At 41.6% G+C, this 19105-nt stretch overlaps 1 long non-coding RNA gene across 1 annotated transcript in view; it reads right to left on the bottom strand.

Annotated features, from left to right (window-relative positions):
• Window positions 1-1900: 1900 nt before the first annotated feature.
• Window positions 1901-19105, bottom strand: part of LOC129620829 (uncharacterized) — a 44338-nt gene continuing 27133 nt past the window's right edge. The window contains exon 3 of the long non-coding RNA XR_008698736.1: window positions 1901-2798. This is a non-coding gene — a long non-coding RNA (uncharacterized LOC129620829). The remainder of the gene's footprint in view (window positions 2799-19105) is intronic.

Raw genomic sequence — 19105 nt, forward strand, 5'->3', positions numbered from 1 at the left:
TGGAAACTGGGTAAAGTGCACTTGTTTGGGAGGTCAGGGAAGCTTTCCCTGACTCAGTGACAAAAGAAGAGATAGCTAAAGAAAGAGGAGAGGGGAAAGTCCCCCAGTGGGAAGCACAGCAGGGGAGGAGGCCCTGCATGAAGGGCGTGTTGCACTCCCGGGACTGAAAACTGACCAGTGGCTGGGGGTGCCCTGCTATGCTGAGGACTTGGTCTTGATCACAAGGGCAGTGAGAGGCCTTTGAATCCCAATTTTGACTCCTTTCTTAAAAAGCCGGTCAGAGCCTGCAGTGCCTCTAGAGTCAGCCCGTGTCTGCCTGGTACCTTGATGTCTGGAGCATCAAGGAGGCAGTCTCTGCAGCACCAGCATCCCTAGAATTCAACTTAAGTCATGGCGATGGCCAGCTTGGGAACAGGGAGAACGGGCCCTGGCAGCTTCCTGCTCTGCCTGTAAACACACTCCTTTGGCCTGGTAGCGAATGACAATTCCAGGAAAATGAAGGGTCACAAGATAGATAGTATGGAATTTGCCCAGGACAAAGATTACCCATACTTCTTTGCAAGCAAATTGGCCCACAGTAAGGAGTAATTTTAGTGCACTGTGAACAGGATTTCACAGATTATATTCTCTATCTCTGCCTTTTCTGCCAAACAATGCTAAAAATTCTTTCCTTGAGAAATGTGATTACATGTAGTTTTCTGACACAAAGCTCTCTGCTGGCATTCCATGAGCATAAAAGAGCATGATTATGGTGACTCATTTATCACACTTGTGCTGTGCTTGTGCTAAGTCACTTCATTCGTATCTGACCCCATGGACTGTAACCCGCCAGATTCCTCTGTCCATGGGATTCTCCAGGCAAGAGTACTGGAGTGTGTTGCCATGATTTCCTCCAGGGGATCTTCTTGACCCAGGGACAAACTCACATCTCTTGTGTCTCCTGCATGGGCAGGCAGGTTCTTTACCCCTAGTGCCAGCTGGGAAGCTTACTACTCCTGTTACTTAAATATTATTCACTAAACTTTACAAAGAATAAAGAGCTACTATAAAACGACTTCTCTGCCTCACTAGATACAATTTTCCCTTTGCATTCAGATGCCATTTCTAAGGCCATCTAAGAAAACTCACTTTTTTGAAAGGTTTCTTCAGGGTTGCTGTGCTGTGCCTAGTCACTCAGTCATGTCCAACTCTTTGTGTCCCCATGGACCATAGCCCACCAGGCTCCTCTGCCATGGGAATTCTCCAGGTAAGAATACTGGAGTAGGTTGCTATGCCCTCCTCCACGGGATCTTCTTCACCCAGGGATCAAACCCAGGTCTCCCACATTGCAGGCAGATTCTTTACCATCTGAGCCACCAGGGAAGCCCCAGAATACTGGAGTGGGTAGCCTATCCCTTCTCTAGTGGATCTTCCCAACCCAGGAATTGAACTGGGGTCTCCTGCATTGCAGGCAGATTCTTTACTAACTGGGCTACCAGGGAAGCCCTTCTTTGGTGTAGGGAGTGTTATTTATATCTCTCTTTCTCCATGAGGGTTCATCATTTTCTGTATCTCAGTATCAAAGGATGGGGCAGGAGACAAAGTAAGAGAAACAGAGGTTTTGGCTTAGAAAGTTGAGACTCTTGGTTAGGTGGGAGGGAGGTGGAAGACTAGAGGTCTTCTTATCCTACCTCCTACTCCAGGCAGAAGGGCTTTCCACAAGGTGCTGGGCATGCTCAAGCATGCAGTCCTCTGGTTTAGGCCTGAAGACCCTCATGGAGACATTGCTGCATGCTGGTTAAGAACAGAGCTCTGAAATCTGACGCCTTGGGTTCTTCCTGGCCTCCACGTCTTAGTAGCTGTTTGACCCTGAGCACCACACAAGGCCTCACTTGACTCATTTCTAAAATAGGGATAATAATAACACACATGGATTGTTAGGATAATTCCTTGAACTGGTTCGAAATGCAGAGTTCAGGTTCCAGGCCAAGTGCACACACCTTAAGTGTTGGCAGAAGGCTCTGACCAAGATGGCGACGTGCACAGGGCCAGCGCTAGATTTCCACAATAGGGCCCCAGAGGCCCCTTTGCGATTTAAGCCTGCATAATGTTCAGCTCTGGCCAACATAATAAAAGTCGGATTTATAGGCGGGATTCTGAATAGTAGAAAGAGCAGAACTGGGGGGAGGCAGGACCAGGGCCGTAGTAGGAGCTCCTGGGCTCTTCCATGGCCCTGGCACCAGATGCCTCAACACCACCTGTCTGTGTGCTCAAGGCAAACTCTCCGATTGGCACAGCCTGCGTCTGCGCCTTCTTCTCTTGGATCGGTTGGCCCTGCCCAAGCTGAGGGGCAGCTGGGAAGGTGCTGAGCTAGGAGCCACCCCAGTTTGTCTCCACCACAGAGTCCATCTTCCAGAGACACAGATAGATGAGTCCAGATTTTTGCTCCAAGCGGCCTTCACAGATGTCCATTTAAATGAGCTGTACGCATTGACAATTCTAGACAAAGTTAATGTCATGTGAGGCCTCTTAAACTTGCCTCAAGGAAGAAATCATGAAGGGAGCCTGACTCAGAAAAAAATTCTTTTTGGAGAATAGTAGTGTATTTCCCCGATCAAATCATTGGAAACTGCTAGCACATTTGGTGTATGTTCTTCGTAGAGATTTTCTGGGGAGTTTAATCGGACAAAGCGTTCTCTGGGGATTCTAGATTCCTCTGAAAGCACCAATGTCACCGCCAACGGCTGCTGAATCCGGAAAAATAGAGCCTGAATTTCCCAGAGAGCCGCATCTGGACACCAGGACAGGGCTATGGTAACCTGAGGGAGAAAATGAGAAGAATTTCCACACCTTTATCTGAACTGCTGCTTTGACAAAACCCCAACGATCTGGAACTCAGGTCAGGAAAAGGACAAGCACATTCTTGGCTCCCAGCCCTTTTATGCATTAAAGAAGTATTGTGGCCACGTTTTCAAAAGGAATAACCCCACCGTTGTTTGAATTAGCTTGAGCTCCACCTGGGGCGTGTCAGGTATGTGGGCTACCTTCTGAGAAGGGCGTTGGAAGTCAGAGGATTCCAGGTAAAGAGCATCAGAAAAATGAAGAGAAGTTCTGTACGTCGGATTACACAAAGAACCGTAAGATGTAGAACTGGGAACCGTGGTATTTAGGCAGAAGCTGCCTCTTCAGCCAGGCTGGCCAAGTGGACAAGGCAGACTACAGAGGTGTTTTCTCCTGTTCCTGAGGGGCAAACTGAGATCCTCAAGTGGTGGTGGTGATGGAGAAAGGGATTTTCAATGAATATAAATATCTTTATTTCTGACACAGAATCTCTATCATGGAGAAGATTGTTTGTGATTGGAGGAGATGCTGTGCTGCATCTAATTCGTGTTGGAGAGATTTCTGAAGCAGAAATGTCAGATTTTAAAGAATTAGAGGAGGTGAGGGAAACTCCTATCAAAAGGCAAGGAGATTCATGTTGATGTATGGCAGAAACCAAGACAATATTATAGAGAAATTATCTCCCAATTTAAAAAAAATTAAAAATACATTTTAAAAAAAGAGTTAAGGAGTGGGGGTGTTGATAAGGGGCGAGACTACACATATAGGGGTGGGGGGTAGAGGGGGAATCTCTGAAACTTTAGCTCAATTTTGCTGTGAGGCTAAAACCACTGTAAGGAATAAAGTCTACTTTAAAAAAAACAGAGAAGCAAGAGGCGGAATCTCTTTGTTCCTGAGAGAGAGAAGTGAGTAGAAAAGGGAGATGGGGAGAGAGTAAAGCCAGCAAGAATGAGCAGGTGGCAGAATGGCAAGAGGCAGACCCGGGGAGGACAGAATGGATTTGAGAGTCAGAGCATCTCTTTGTTCCTTCCTTCCATCATATTCATCTATATCTAGATCTAGAAATATTTTAAATGTTTAATTGAAGTATAGTTGATTTACTGTGGCTTCCCTTGTTGCTCAGATGGTAAAGAGTCTGCCTGCAATGCGGGAGACCCAGGTTCTCTCCCTGGGTCAGGAAGATCCCCTGGAGAAGGAAATGGCAACCCACTCCAGTACTCTTGCCTGAAAAATCCCATGGATGGAGGAGCCTGGCCAGCTAAACAGTCTGTGAGGTCGCAAAGAGTCAGACACGACTGAGTGTGACTTCACTTTCTTTCTTTTTTTCCTCCTTTGATTTACAATAACATGTAAGTTTCAGGTGTACACCAAAGCAATCCAGATAAAACTCTAATCTGAAAAGATACATGCATCCCAATGTTCACAGCAGTGCTATTTAAAATAACCAAGACATGGAAGCAACCTAAATGCCTGTCAACAGATGAATGGATAAAGTAGATATAATACATGTATATAATGGAATGTTACTCAGCCACAGAAAAGAATGAAATAATGCCATTTACAGCAACAAGCATGGACTTAGAGATGACCATACTAAGTAAGCCAGACAGACAGACAAGTATCAGTAAATATTTTTGTGTGCTCAAACCTCTGTGCTAGGTGCTATCAGAGCCACTGAGGACAGGGGGGTTAATACAGCAAATAGTGCCTACTCCCAAGCAGGCTCACATTCTAGCCGGGAGACGCCAATAGGCCAACACATAAACATACAGTACATCAGCCCCTGGGAAGTGCCATGAGGAAAGACAAAGCCGAGGAAAGCAGTTGGGCGAAGAGAGTGATACGGCAAGGTTGTACAGGTCTGAGGCAATATGAGAACTCACAGGAGCCTAAAGCCTGAGATAGAGCCCAAAACCCCTCACAACGTAAAGCACGTGCTCCCTCTTTGAAACTTTCAAGTGTCTTGGGGAAGACTTTAAACTTGAACATACTCTGAAATTGTTAGGGTTGAAACAAATGTTACCCAGATTTTGCAGAAGCGAGGAAGTCCTACATACACTTGATCATGAAATCTCTCTACAAGGTTCTCACAGGTGTATAAAACGTTCATCTCTGAAATAATCTACATCAAGGCTTCCAGAGGAGTGCTACTGCATTGCGTAGGAGGTTGAAATGGTTTTTAAGTCTGGCATAATACCAGAGTCACCTGGAGATTGTTTTAAAAATAGGTTTCTCAGCCTCACCTCCAAAATTCTGAATCATAATCTGGAAAATGGAGACGAGGAATCCATCCCCATTAAAAAAATGTTTCTGGGTTTCCCTGGTGGCTCAGTGGTAAAGAATATACCTGCCAATGCAAGAGACATGGGTTTAATCCCTGATCTAGGAGGATCCCACATGCTACAGAGCAACTAAGCCCGGGAGCCACGGGCTGCTGAGCCTGCGCTCTAGGGCCCGGGAGCCACAGCTGCTGAGCCTGCGCTCTAGGGCCCGGGAGCCACGACTGCTAAGCCTACATGCTGCATCTATGGGAGCCCCCACACCCTACAGCCCGTGCTCCGCAAAAAGGGAAGCCTCCACAATGAGACAGAGAAGGCAATGGCACCCCACTCCAGTACTTTTGCCTAGAAAATCCCAAGGATGGAGGAGCCTGGTAGGCTGCAGTCCATGGGGTCGCTAGAGTCAGACACGACTGAGCGACTTCACTTTCACTTTTCACTTTCCTGCATTGGAGAAGGAAATGGCAACCCACTCTAATGTTCTTGCCTGGAGAATCCCAGGGATGGGGGAGCCTGGTGGGCTGCCGTCTATGGGGTTGCACAGAGTCGGACACGACTGAAGCGACTTAGCAGCAGCAGCAGCCACAATGAGAAGCCCTTGCACTGCAACTAGAGAGTAGCCCCCATTTGCCGTAAACAGAGAAAAGCCTGAACAGCAATGAAGAGCCAGCAGAGCCGAAAAATGAATAAATAAATAAAAATTTAAAAAGTTTCCTACACAACCTAGAGATATGATCCAATGACAAAGAAAAATAAAATGTTTCTTACAAAAAAGTTTCCCTGGTACTTTTGATGCAATTAGAATATAGATTGCATTTGGAAACCACAAAATTAGATGACTTTTAAGGTTTTCTTCAGCTCAGAGTTTTTGACGGCATGAAATGTCAGCTCTTCTATGACGTCAACTCTAAACTTTCAACTGGAGTTTTAAACATCTTCTTATAGTTTTAAAGGAATACAGGTTTGTTATAAAATTTTTGAATGATATAGAACTACAGGCTATACACCCTCAAAAATAACCATATTAATATTTACTATACCAGATTTTTCCATATATATGTGTGTATACTACTACTACTAAGTTGCTTCAGTCATGTCCGACTCTGTGCGACCCCACAGATGGCAGCCCACCAGGCTCCCCGGCCCCTGGGATTCTCCAGGCAAGAACACTGGAGTGGGTTGCCATTTCTTTCTCCAATATGTGTGTATACCCATACCTAAATGCACATACACACATATGATAAAATTATTAATCTTTTGGTTCATAAAAATTGGCCATAATTTACTGCAATTTGCTTCATCTACTTGATATATCTTCAAGGTCTTTCCACTGTATAGCTATGTTGTAATATAGTGGACCTTGGTTTTCAGTTTTAACTGTTACAAGCATTGCTGCAATAAACACCATTGCAGTATATTTCTTGGTTTTCCTTGTAAGTGTATTTGGCATAAATTCCTAGATTTGGAATTTTGAAGATATTCCTATAAGGCTCTACCAATTTATACTCATACCAACAGTTGTATTAAAAAGTTCCTGCTTCCCCATCCTCTCATTCTTCACTGGTATCATAAATCTTTTAAATTTAAGATAATCAGGTTCATGAAAAATATCTTTTTCTTTCAATTTGAATTTATTTTGTACCTGCTGAGAATGGTATCATTACATATTTATATCTATTGCTATTTGGTTTTCTTCTGTAAATTACCTGTTCTTGCCTCTGTATTGTGACTTACAATAAGAAATGTGGTATTTGTCCATCTCTGGCACAGAACTCCTAAAACCTTCAGACTTTCATGACAAGCGCCTTTCAGCCACCCCTGAGTTTATGTTAATGAAGTGAATTTGGAAAGCCCTTAAGGATGGGGGCTGGTTGCCAGGGGAACCCAATCTTATGATTAGAGGGCTGGAGATTGATTTAATCACCAACTTGGACTTGTGAATGGCATCTGAAGTGTGTGTGAATGTGGCGGGGGGCAGTACTGTGGAACTGAACACTTACCCTATGGGATCCGATGCTAACTTTAGCTAGACAGTGTCAGGATTGAGTTATGTTGTATGACACCCAGCTGGTGTTGTAGGATTGCTTGGTGCAGAAAAAATTACTACGCGTTGGTGATCAGAAATACCGGGAGTAGCACACCGAGAGTAGAGATAAACAGTAGAGGAAAGATTTTTCTGTGAGTCCCCTTTGCTAGCTTTCCTACCAGATCGAAACTTCTTATTGATTTGTGTGAACTTTTTATACTATTTTGGAGAAGGGAATGGCAACCCACTTCAGTATTCGTGACTGGAGAATCCCATGAACAGAGGAGCCTGGAGGACTATAGTCCATGGGTCGTAAAGAGCAACTAATTATACTATTTACCATGGCATCTCTTAGTCAGTTCAAGCTGCTATAAGATGAAGTGGCTTAAACAGCAGGTATTTACTTCTTACAGTCTTGGAAGTTCAGGACCTAGGTACTGGCAGGTCTGGTGTCTGATGAGATCCGCTTCCTAGTTTTCGAATGGCTGACTTCTCATTGTGTCCTCACAAGACACAGAGAGAGGGGCGCGGGGGAGGGGAGCACACGCGCAAGCTCCAGTGTCTCTCCCTATAAGGGCACTAATGCCATCATGTTAATCACTCAGTCGTACCCAACTCTCTGTGGCCCGATGGACTGTAGCCCTCCAGGCTCCTCTGTCCATGGAATTCTCCAGGCAAGAATACTGGAGCAGGTAGCCATTCCCTTCTCCAGGGGAATCTTCCCAACACCAGGGATTGAGTCCTGGTCTCCTGCATTGCAGGCAGATTCTTTACCACTCAGCCACCAAGGAAGTCATGTACAGTTGGACCATAAAGAAGGCTGAGCACTGAAGAACTGATGCTTTTGAACTGTGGCACTGGAGAAGACTTGAGAGACCCTTGAACATCAAGGAGATCAAACCAGTCAATCTTAAAGAAAATCAACTCTGAATATTCATTGGAAGGACTGATGCTGAAGCTGAAGCTCCAATACTTTGACCACCTGATGCAAAGAGCCAACTCACTGGAAAAGACCTTGATGCTAAGAAAGATTGAGGACAGGAAGAGAAGGGCCAACAGAGGATGAGATGGTTGGATGGCATCATCGAATCAGTGGACATGAGTTTGAGCAAACTCTGGGAGATAGTGAAGGACGGGGAAGCCTGGCATGCTGCAGTTCATGGGGTTGCAGAGATCGAACATGACTTAGTGACTGAACAACCACAGTGCCATCATGAGAACTCCAACTGCATGACCTACCTCCCCAAGTCCCTACTCCCTAATACCCATCACATTAAGGGTTAAGATTTCAACCGTGAATCATGGGGAGACAAAAACATACAATTCTCAACATTTCATGATACAAGCACTCAGTCCATACCATGGCTGTTAATCCTTTATGTAGTTTCCCTAGAATGTCGTTTATCTTTCTAATTTAATTTTAAGATCTAATAGATACTATATTTTATGAGATTCAAAAGTCAAAACTATTCAGAAAGGTAAACAGAGAAAAGTCTCATCTCCACCTGTATCCTCCAGTTTGTTCCTCCCCATCCCCTGTAGGAAACTCCTTTCCTGGTCTTCATTTTGTGAACATAAACAAAATTGTTTCTATAGTCTTTTCATTCCTTTTCTTACATAAAACATAGCAAACAAACAAACAAAAATATTCTGACCTTAGTCTTTCTCTTAATTTACACTGTAGATCCGCAGGTGATCACTCCATATCCATACATAGGGGTCTTCTTCATCCTGCCAATCACCCAATAGTCTACTGTGTGGATGCTCCACAGTTTATGCTGAATACTTGAGTGGTTTTCAGGTATTTTATAATTATAAGCAACATTTAAACGAATAATATTTTCCATATATCTGTGAAGTATATGTACAGGATAGATTCCTAGAAATGAAACTGCTGTGTCAAAGAATTGTCACTTGTCTCTGAATTTTATGATGTCTTTCATTGTAAAGAAATTTTAAGTTTTTATGCTATTTTTTTTCCTATTTAATACTTTTGGGTTTTGTTTTGCCTTCCTCGGGAAGACCCACTCTGATCCTAAATTATAAAAGCATTCTATTTTCTCTCAAGGTGTGTAAGGACACATTTAAACACACACCTATCTTAATCATATATGGATTTCATATTGTCTGTGATGTAGGGTCCTACATCGTATTTTCTCCCATAAGGATATCCTGTAACACTTAATGCCTTATTCATGGAACTTATCACCTTCTTTCTCCTTCTTCCTGGAAAGATGAATTTCTGTCAAATATTAACTTTCTATTTAACTGTGAGTTCCTGGATAGTAAACATTGTGCCTTATTCATTTTTATATGCCTGATAGCTCCTACCACAGTCTTGGCTTGTAATAGATGTTAAATACTTCTTGATGAATTCAATAGCAACTATAGAATGGCAGCCAGCCTTCCAATCTCAGGCATGATAAAATAAGAGAAAATAGACTTATGGTGCCATTAGAAACAGTGGAATTTGTGTTAAGATAAACTTCTAAAACTCCAGCAATATGAGACACTGGTGTAAATGATAAACAAGAAGGAATTCTTGGAGGTCTTACAGTCTATGAAAATTCTGGGTGAAACAAGTCAGAAGTGTTAAAAAAAAAGAAGTTTTATAACATTGGCAGAAATAATTTTACAATACTGGGAGTGTGTTTCTGTGACTTCTTTAGAAATCAGTACCTTATGGGAGAAATCTCATCTGTTCAACAAGAATTAGACTGAGCCAGATGAAACTGCTAATATTGAACTGTTCTTTATCTATGAAAGCTGCAGTTTCATATGGTGCCACCCAATATTTATTGAACTTTGATTGTGCTGCAGGTATTATATAAATAAAGTGACATATGATATTTCACTGGAAAAAACAACTATGGTCCCCATCCTAATGGAGCTGAAAATTTAGTGAGCAAGACAGACTGTAAACAAGAAAGTAAGAAAGAAGTATAAATAATGATAAATCTCTAGATTAGTATGTCTTTCTAATATTTATTTGACTCATTCAAAATATGTTGAAGTTGCTATAAACTATAGTTTATAAGAAAGTATAACACTTTTTCATTATTTTATTTTATTATAACCCTTTGCTTCACTCTTAACCTTCTATATATCTTTTGTCTATACTTTCTAATCTTAATTAAATTGTGCTTAGTTAATATATGATTTTGAAGTCAGTTTTATTGAAGTACAATTTAGATTGGCAATAACATTTACACTTTTTGAGCATACCATTCCATGAATTTTTACAAATGGATGTATCTGTGTAACCACCACCTTGATCAAAGTGTAGAATATTTTTCTCACCTCAGAATGCTCCCTCATGCCCTTTGTAGTCTATGGTTGAGTTGATTAGCTTAGCTCTCTGTTGTCAGACTGGGCCCCTCTGGATACCTACTCTTCTTTCACAGACAGCCTAGTCTTCTAGGTGTGAGGAGAGAGGTCTGGCATTGAGAGAGGAAGTTTCAGGGACCTTGGTCATGCCCAGGAGACCTAGTTTATATGAAGCACCTAAAGGGGTGTTCGGTTTGGTTGGGATCCACCGGCCTGCATCGATAACCCATGACTCGCCAAACACGTCTGGACATATTTTCTCTCAACCACAGAGCTCAGCCCACCGGTGTATGTCTGCCTTTCAACTCACCCAGTCTCTTTAGTTTGCCCACATATTTCTTATCTTAGCCTTCCCGAACCCCTGCGGTTCCTTTGAAGACTTGAACATTTTAGGCATGGAATCCATGGTCTGTGTAGGATGTGTGTATTGTAATAAATAGCTTGTCCTTCCTTTGAAGGGTCTGAATGCTGTAGAAAGGGAAAGATAATCTGGCTATGAAAGTCTCTGAGGAAAGAGGTTCAGGGACTCTGGCTCTGATTCACAGGGGATTGTACTAAGTGACAAAGCTCATGATTCACATGTGGATTCAGCAGTTTGGCAGAGTTGGCAATGAAACATTAGCTGCTGCTTTATGCCTTTGCTAAGTATAACTGGATGAAGAATAAGTATTTCCAAATAGTTGCAGCCATGTCACTAACCTTTTAAACAAAGGAATACCAGCCAGTGGCCTCCTTTTCTAGTCTTCCGGATTTGCAGTCACAAGCAGGCTATTTATTTCAATAATGCTTATGATAAATGAAAGTAGCAATGATGTCTGAACTATTACTAATAAATTAATAACTTCTATGCAGAGTACATCATGATAAACACTGCGCTGGATGAAGCACAAGCTGGAATCAAGATTGCCGGGAGAAATATCAATAACCTCAGATAAGCAGATGACACCACCCCTATGGCAGAAAGTGAAGAAAAACTAAAGAGCCTCTTGATAAAAGTGAAAGAGAAGAATGAAAAACTTGGCTTAAAGCTCAACATTCAGAAAACTAAGATGATGGCACGTGGTCCCATCACTTCATGGGAAATAGATGGGGAAACAGTGGAAACAGTGGCTGACTTTATTTTGGGGGGCTCCAAAATCACTGCAGATGGTAATTGCAACCATGAAATTAAAAGATGCTTACTCCTTGGAAGGAAAGTTATGACCAACCTAGACAGCATATTAAAAAGCAGAGACATTACTTTGCCAACAAAGGTCTGTCTAGTCAAGGCAATGTTTTTTCCAGTAGTCATGCATGGATGTGAGAGCTGGACTCTGAAGAAAGCTGAGCGCTGAAGAATTGATGCTTTTGAGCTGTGGTGTTGGAGAAGACTCTTGAGAGTCCCTTGGACTGCAAGGAGATCCAACCAGTCCATCCTAAAGGAAAACAGTTCTAAATATTCATTGGAAGGACTGTTGAAACTGAAACTGCCATACTTTGGCCACCTGATGTGAAGAGCTGACTCACTGGAAAAGACCCTGATGCTGGGAAAGATTGAAGGCAGGAGGAGAAGGGGATGACAGAGGATGAGACGGTTGGATGGCATCACCGACTCAATGAATATGAATTTGAGTAAACTCTGGGAGTTGGTGATGGACAGGGAGGCCTAGCGTACTACAGTCCGTGGGGTCACAAAGAGTTGGACACGACTGAGCGACTGAACTGAACTGATGAATGTGTTTTTAAATAAATGTATTGGTTATCAAATACTACATCTATTAGTATTAGATGTAGTATTGGTTATCTAATACTACATATATTCCTACAGTGAAGTAATTCCCACATACAATTAATTCTTGGAAGTATCTTCAGAGCTTATTGAAAATGCATATTCCCTGGAGATTCTGACTGAGTCATCTCGGGAAGGGTCTCAGAAATCTGCATTTTCATCAAACTCCCCAGTTGGTCCTGATACCATTAGCCAGGGTTGATCCTTGAAGGGCATCGCATTTGAAACAAGCAGGCCTGGGTTCTGGAGTTCCAGGGTTCCATCCACCAGCCATGTGACCTTGGTTTTGACATGTCACCTTCTGGGCCTCAGGAGACTCACTGGGAAATGGTTCACAAGCAGTTTCTGAGCAGGGCAGAAACATGGTGTGAGGTAGGCTTGGGGGAGGTTAAACTGGTTGAGTTGAGGCTTGAGACATGCGAGTTAAGAGATAGGTGCCACAGTGCAGGCAGAGCTGTGACGAGGGATGATGGGAGGAAAGGCAAAGGGGGTGTGAGAGGAGAGCTGGTGCACAGCGGGAGTCAGAGGACTCGGTGACTGCTACAGAGGGCGAGGAAGAGGAAGGGGAAAGGGGGCCCAGGATTTCACACCTGGGTGCCTAGGTCAATAGGAATTTCCTTTATAGAAATAAGGGAGTCGGGAAGAAGAGATGGATAAAACACCCACAGCGCCTCTGGGGGATGGTGGCCATGCACGGAGCTCTGTTCTGGGATGTGTCCCCATCTGGTTAGAGGATCTGTGACTGGGGTGCAGGAGAGGCAGACAGCAGCTCGCCATCACAGACTCCTTCCATCACCTTTGGCAAATCCGCTCACCTCCTGGAACTCAGTTTCCTCATTTGTAAATTAAAGAAGAAGGAATAGAAACCAGGGATTCTTGCCGGATCTATGATACATGATAGGCAAGATGTTCATGAATGGAGCTATCTAAATTTTCTATGGAGAAGGCCTCGAGCTTTCATCAAGTTCTCAAAGGAGTGAGTGGCCCAAGAGGAGTTAGTAACTACAGGTAACAGACAACTTCTTTCAAAAAAACTTTCTTTATGGAAAATTTCAAATTCAGAAAAGAGGATAAATGAGAAAGTTATGCCCTTAATACTTGCTTGACTTTAATAATTGAAATGATCTCTTAAGTCCTTTTTAGAGTGTTAGTATTTCATTGTATGGCGGTACCATACTTTAAGTGTGACTTTTCTTTCATGTATTGCCTCTGAGTAGGCTTGCCTCAAAAAAGTCACTGTTCCCTGTCAGAATGGTTATCATAAAAACAAACAAACACACACAAATATCAAATGTTGGTGAAGATGTGGAGAAAAGAGAACCCTTATACATTGTTGATAGGAATGTAAATTGGTATAACCATTGTGGAAACAATACGGGGGGTTCTCCAAAAAACTAAAAATAGAACATATGATCCAGAAATTTTACTCCTGGGTATATCTAAAAAAAACACCACTAATTCAAAAAGATACCTGTACCCCAATGTTCATAGCAGCATTATTTACAAGAGGCAAGTTATGGAAGCAACTTAAGTGTCTGTCAATAGATGAATGGATAAAGAAGATTTGATTACATATATCAAAGAAGATTTTTATCCATATATCTGAATACATGTGTATGTGTGTGTATATATATATATACATGTATATATATACTACTCAGCCATACCAGGCATGGAACAATGGACTGGTTCAAATTCAGAAAGGAGTACGTCAAGGCTGTATATTGTCACCCTGCTTATTTAACTTCTATGCAGAATATATCATGCAAAATGCCAGGCTGGATGAATGACAAATAGAAATCAAGATTGCCAGGAGAAATATCAATAACCTCACATACGTAGATGACACCACCCTAATGGCAGACAGTGAAGAGGAATGAAAGAGCCTCTTGATGAAGGTGAAAGAGGAGAGTGAAAAAGCTGGCTTAAAATTCAACATTCAAAAAACTAAGATCATGGCATCTGATCCCATTACCTCATGGCAAATAGATGGAGAAAAAATGGAAACGGTGACAGTCTTTATTTTCTTAGACTCCAAAATCACTGTGGACAGTGACTGCAGCTATAAAATCAAAAGACACTTGCTCCTTGGAGGAAAAGCTATGACAAACCTAGACAGTGTATTAAAAAGCAGAGACATTACTTTGCCAACAAAGGTCCATATAGTCAAAGCTATGGTTTTTCCAGTAGTCATGTATGGATGTGAGAGCTGGATCACAAAGAATGCTGAGCACCAAGGAATTGATGCTTTCAAACTGTGGTGCTGGAAAAGACCCTTGAGAGTCCCTTGGACTGCAAGGTGATCAAACCAGTCCATCCTAAAGGAAATCAACCCTGAATATTCATTGGAAGGACTGATGCTGCAAGTGAAGCTCTAATACTTTGGCCATCTGATGTGAAGAGCAGACTTATTAGAAAAGACCCTGATGCTAGGAAAGATTGAAGGCATAAGAAGAAGAGGGCGACAGAGAATGAGATAGTTTGATGGCATCACTGACTCAAGGGACATGAATTTGAGCAAACTCCAGGAGAGAGTGAAGGACAGGGAAGCCCGGCATGCTGCAGTTCATGGGTCACAGAGTTGGACACGACTTAGCAACTGAACAACAACTAAAGGATCATGACTTCAGAGGGTTAAGGTCTTTAAGTTCCTGCTTCTCTCTCTTTTTTCCCCCCAAAGAGAAGACTGTTATTTCTGCCATAGTGAGTACAACATATTACTTAAACATACTTTGTATCCATGGAGATGAAGGCAAACCAGACAGTTACCGTTTTAAAGCAAAGAAACAAGAGAAAACTCATCTGCTTTCACTTTTTAGATTATAAGCATCTAATTCTATTATGTAAAAGATTCATATATTTCTTCATCTGTATTTATCAATCTTCAAACACTTGTGAAAGTGGAAGTCGCTCAGTCATGTCCAATTCTTTGCAACTCCATGGACTTTACAGTCCATGGAATTCTCCAGGCCAGAATACTGGAGTGGGTAATTTCACATATTACAGATGGGAAAACTCCATGCAACAGATTCCCAAAATGCAGATATTTGGATGGAAGGGTCATTCACAGCTAAGGTATGTCACTAGGAAATTTCAGAATCCGCTTCTTGCCCTTTTTTCAACCTCAAAACTCATTTTATTAAAAGTAGGGATGCATTTGCCAGCCCCTGTTTCTCCATCTTCACAATCAAATCTTGCTTTTGGCTCTTGCCTCCTGTAAGGTTTCTGATGCCATGTACCATCTATTGGGTCAGAAAGGGGTGACTGTCATTGACGCTGCAGCTGTTCAGGATCAAGAAACTGCTGTCCAGCTATTTCCTTGTCCTGGTGCCAAAAAGGAAAAGGAGTTTGTCAAGGCTGTATATTGTCACCCTGTTTATTTAATTTATATGCAGACTACATCATGAGAAATGCTGGACTGGAAGAAACACAAGCTGGAATCAAGATTGCCAGGAGAAATATCAATAACCTCAGATATGCAGATAACACCACCCTTATGGCAGAAAGTGAAGAGGAACTCAAAAGCCTCTTGATGAAAGTTAAAGTGGAGAGTGAAAAAGTTGGCTTAAAGCTCAACATTCAGAAAACGAAGATCATGGCATCCAGTCCCACCACTTCATGGGAAATAGATGGGGAAACAGTGGAAACAGTGTCAGACTTTATTTTTCTGGGCTCCAAAATCACTACAGATGGTGACTGCAGCCATGAAATTAAAAGACGCTTACTCCTTGGAAGGAAAGTTATGACCAACCTAGATAGCATATTCAAAAGCAGAGACATTACTTTGCCAACAAAGGTTCGCCTAGTCAAGGCTATGGTTTTTCCCGTGGTCATGTATGGATGTGAGAGTTGGACTGTGAAGAAGGCTGAACGCCGAAGAATTGATGCTTTTGAAGTGTGGTGTTGGAGAAGACTCTTGAGAGTCCCTTGGACTGCAAGGAGATCCAAACAGTCCGTTCTGAAGGAGATCAGCCCTGGGATTTCTTTGGAAGGAATGATGCTGAAGCTGAAACTCCAGTACTTTGGCCACCTCATGAGAAGTGTTGACTCACTGGAAAAGACTCTGATGCTAGGAGGGATTGGGGGCAGGAGGAGAAGGGGCCGACAGAGGATGAGATGGCTGGATGGCATCACTGACTCAATGAACGTGAGTCTGAGTGAACTCCGGGAGTTGGTGATGGACAGGGAGGCCTGGCGTGCTGCGATTCATGGGGTCGCAAAGAGTCGGACCCGACTGAGCAACTAAACTGATCTGATCTGGTGATCTTTGTTCTTACAGCACAGTTTTCCAATCAGACAAATGAAATGAGACATAAACGCTTCAGTCAGTCTCATTTGCAGTATCATCTTTGGCTCTTCTGCAACCAGAGGTACTGATGATGTTTGTGGTGTTTTTTGAGCTACATGAATCAGTTTTAAAAGACTTGATCGCAGGTTTTTAATAAAAGGATATAACTCAGAAATGGTAGGATGGAGGCAATGTACAGGACAAAGTATGGGAAAGGGCATGGAGCTTTCATGCCCCTCCAAGCTCGCCAGTCTGGACACTTCCTGCTTCTCTTTCAAGAAGCCAAAGTGGGTACTTCCCTGGTAGTCCAGTGGTTAAGACTCTGCCCACTCAATGCAGCGGGCCCAGGTTCCATCCCTGGTCAGGGAACTGGGGATGCCACAACTAAGACCTAGCACAGTCAAATAAATTAAGAAAAGAAGAAGCCAAAGTGATAGCTACTTAGAAAAATGCAAGACTGACTGTCATTAGCAGCCTTGTAGCTAAAGAAAGTGATGAATCTGATAGAAGTTGTAAGGAACATTTTCAGTAAATAGTATTAATGTGTAAGTCTCTTTTTTGTGATTTCCTGCTTTAACTGACTTTTTCAATTACCAAACAAACCACCAATTTTAAGAGCTGGCAAAGAGGTCTGCAGAAAATGTTATCTCCCCCTCACTGTTCATTCTTCCCTTCTTCCACATGAAGAGATTCTCATTTTTAGCTGTGCTCTAGCCACCTCTCCACCCCAAATAAAAATATTTCTCTTAGTCCCTTGAAGTTCAGCATAACCATGTGACTAAAGCCTGGTGAACAGACAGACATATATTGAAATATCTTTTGCAACTCCTGGGAATGTTCTTCAAGCAATAGCTATAATGTGCTCTTTGCTCCTCTCTTCTTTGTCTGCCTTCCATCCTGCTACCTGGAATGCATATGTGATGGCTGGAGCTCTAGCCACCAACTTGAGTTATAAGGAAAATGTAGAGGAGTCCTGGTCCTCTGAGGACTATATGTACCCCAGTTGTCAGAATAACATGGAAATTTCATGTCTGCCTTCCTTAAATTACTATTATTTTAGCTCTCTGTGATTCACAGTCAAGCTTCATTATAAATGATAAACAGAGTTTGGGTCTTATTATTTTTTCTGAACTGAATTACAACTTGACCTGAATATTCTGGCAACCAATATTTATGTAGACATTATTACAACACTTAGGGGCTTAATAGAAGCAATACTGGAACTAGGAAGAGAACCCTCCTCAGGTCTTTTAAACTCAAAGACTCCACCGTGCTACAATTTACTTTTTTTTTTTTAAATCATAAAGTGTATGCCTTGCCCTGAGATAATCCTATTAAAACCAGTAATTCAGCTTAGTGGTCATAGTAAATACTTCTGCCTGCGAAATTTCCTCAGGCCATATTGATTTATTTTCCCTTGTCTAACTTGGAAATGGTTACAGTTTTAGAGCCAGGACCAGTGTGTTAACACATATTAATGACAGAAGTACCCTGTTCCCTCAGTTCTGAGATGCTGTCAAAAGAAGATGCATCACTGGCTTCATAACAGCTTTTGAGAAAAATATATTAAGTGAACTCTTTTTTTTCTTAGTAAATGTTAATAGCAATATATATATAATGTATATATACATAATATATATATATTCATTATTTTTTTTCATCTTTTCCACATCTAATCTGAAGATTCTTTTGAATTACTTTTGTTTCACAATACACTGACTTTCTGCTTTATCGAACACATTCTTGTGTTTTGGGGTCAATTTGCAATTGTGTTACTAATACTGTGAATGGTTAATACTACCTGCTCCTATTTAATTGTCTTTAGATAAAGTTCTTTTCATCCTTTTCTCTATTTTTTCCCAATAGAATTAATCTTTAGGCCTGATTATTGTTTTGAAAGTTAATAAAATTCCAGAATCCGGCTTTAAAATGCAACTCCTCATAATGGACAAAAAGTTTCAGAAAAAAATGGAGCTGTGTCTTCTCCTGAGCTTCAGAGAAGAAGGTTGATAGGGTCACATTGTGTCTGTAGACAGCTTTGGGTAGTCTGGCTGACACAATGGCAGTTTACAAGTCACTTCCTAGAATGGTCACTGTTGGCATCCTGCCCAGAAACCCTTGGATACTTTTTACTAGCTCTGTTTAATCACTTTCTTTTCCCCCAAATCCCCTAGGGCACCAACAGAATATTTTACATAAAATATTTTACTTAAAAAATGTTATCGAGTAAAGGGGGAATGTAGATAAATGGGTGGATAAATATATTTGTAGAATTTAATATATTTATTAAATCAATATATTGTATATTATAATTAATTATATACTTATTAATAATTAATAATATATAATTATTAATTATATATTAAATTAATATATTTAATTTAATTTTTATTGAATAATTCATTGACTGATAAGGGAGAAAACTTGTTAATTATTATCCATTTGCCAGAACAGGTTTCAGAATAACAGAGATTTCGCTCAGGGAATGAAACTGAGGCAGGAACATTTATTCTCTTCTCCTGTGATTTGATGATTATTTTTAGCGTTGTATTTAGATTCCTTTTTGTGTGTGTGTGTATATTTATTATAGATTTTTA

Source organism: Bubalus kerabau, chromosome 10 (genome assembly GCF_029407905.1).
Source record: "Bubalus kerabau isolate K-KA32 ecotype Philippines breed swamp buffalo chromosome 10, PCC_UOA_SB_1v2, whole genome shotgun sequence".
In the NCBI taxonomy this organism is placed as follows: domain Eukaryota; kingdom Metazoa; phylum Chordata; class Mammalia; order Artiodactyla; family Bovidae; genus Bubalus; species Bubalus kerabau.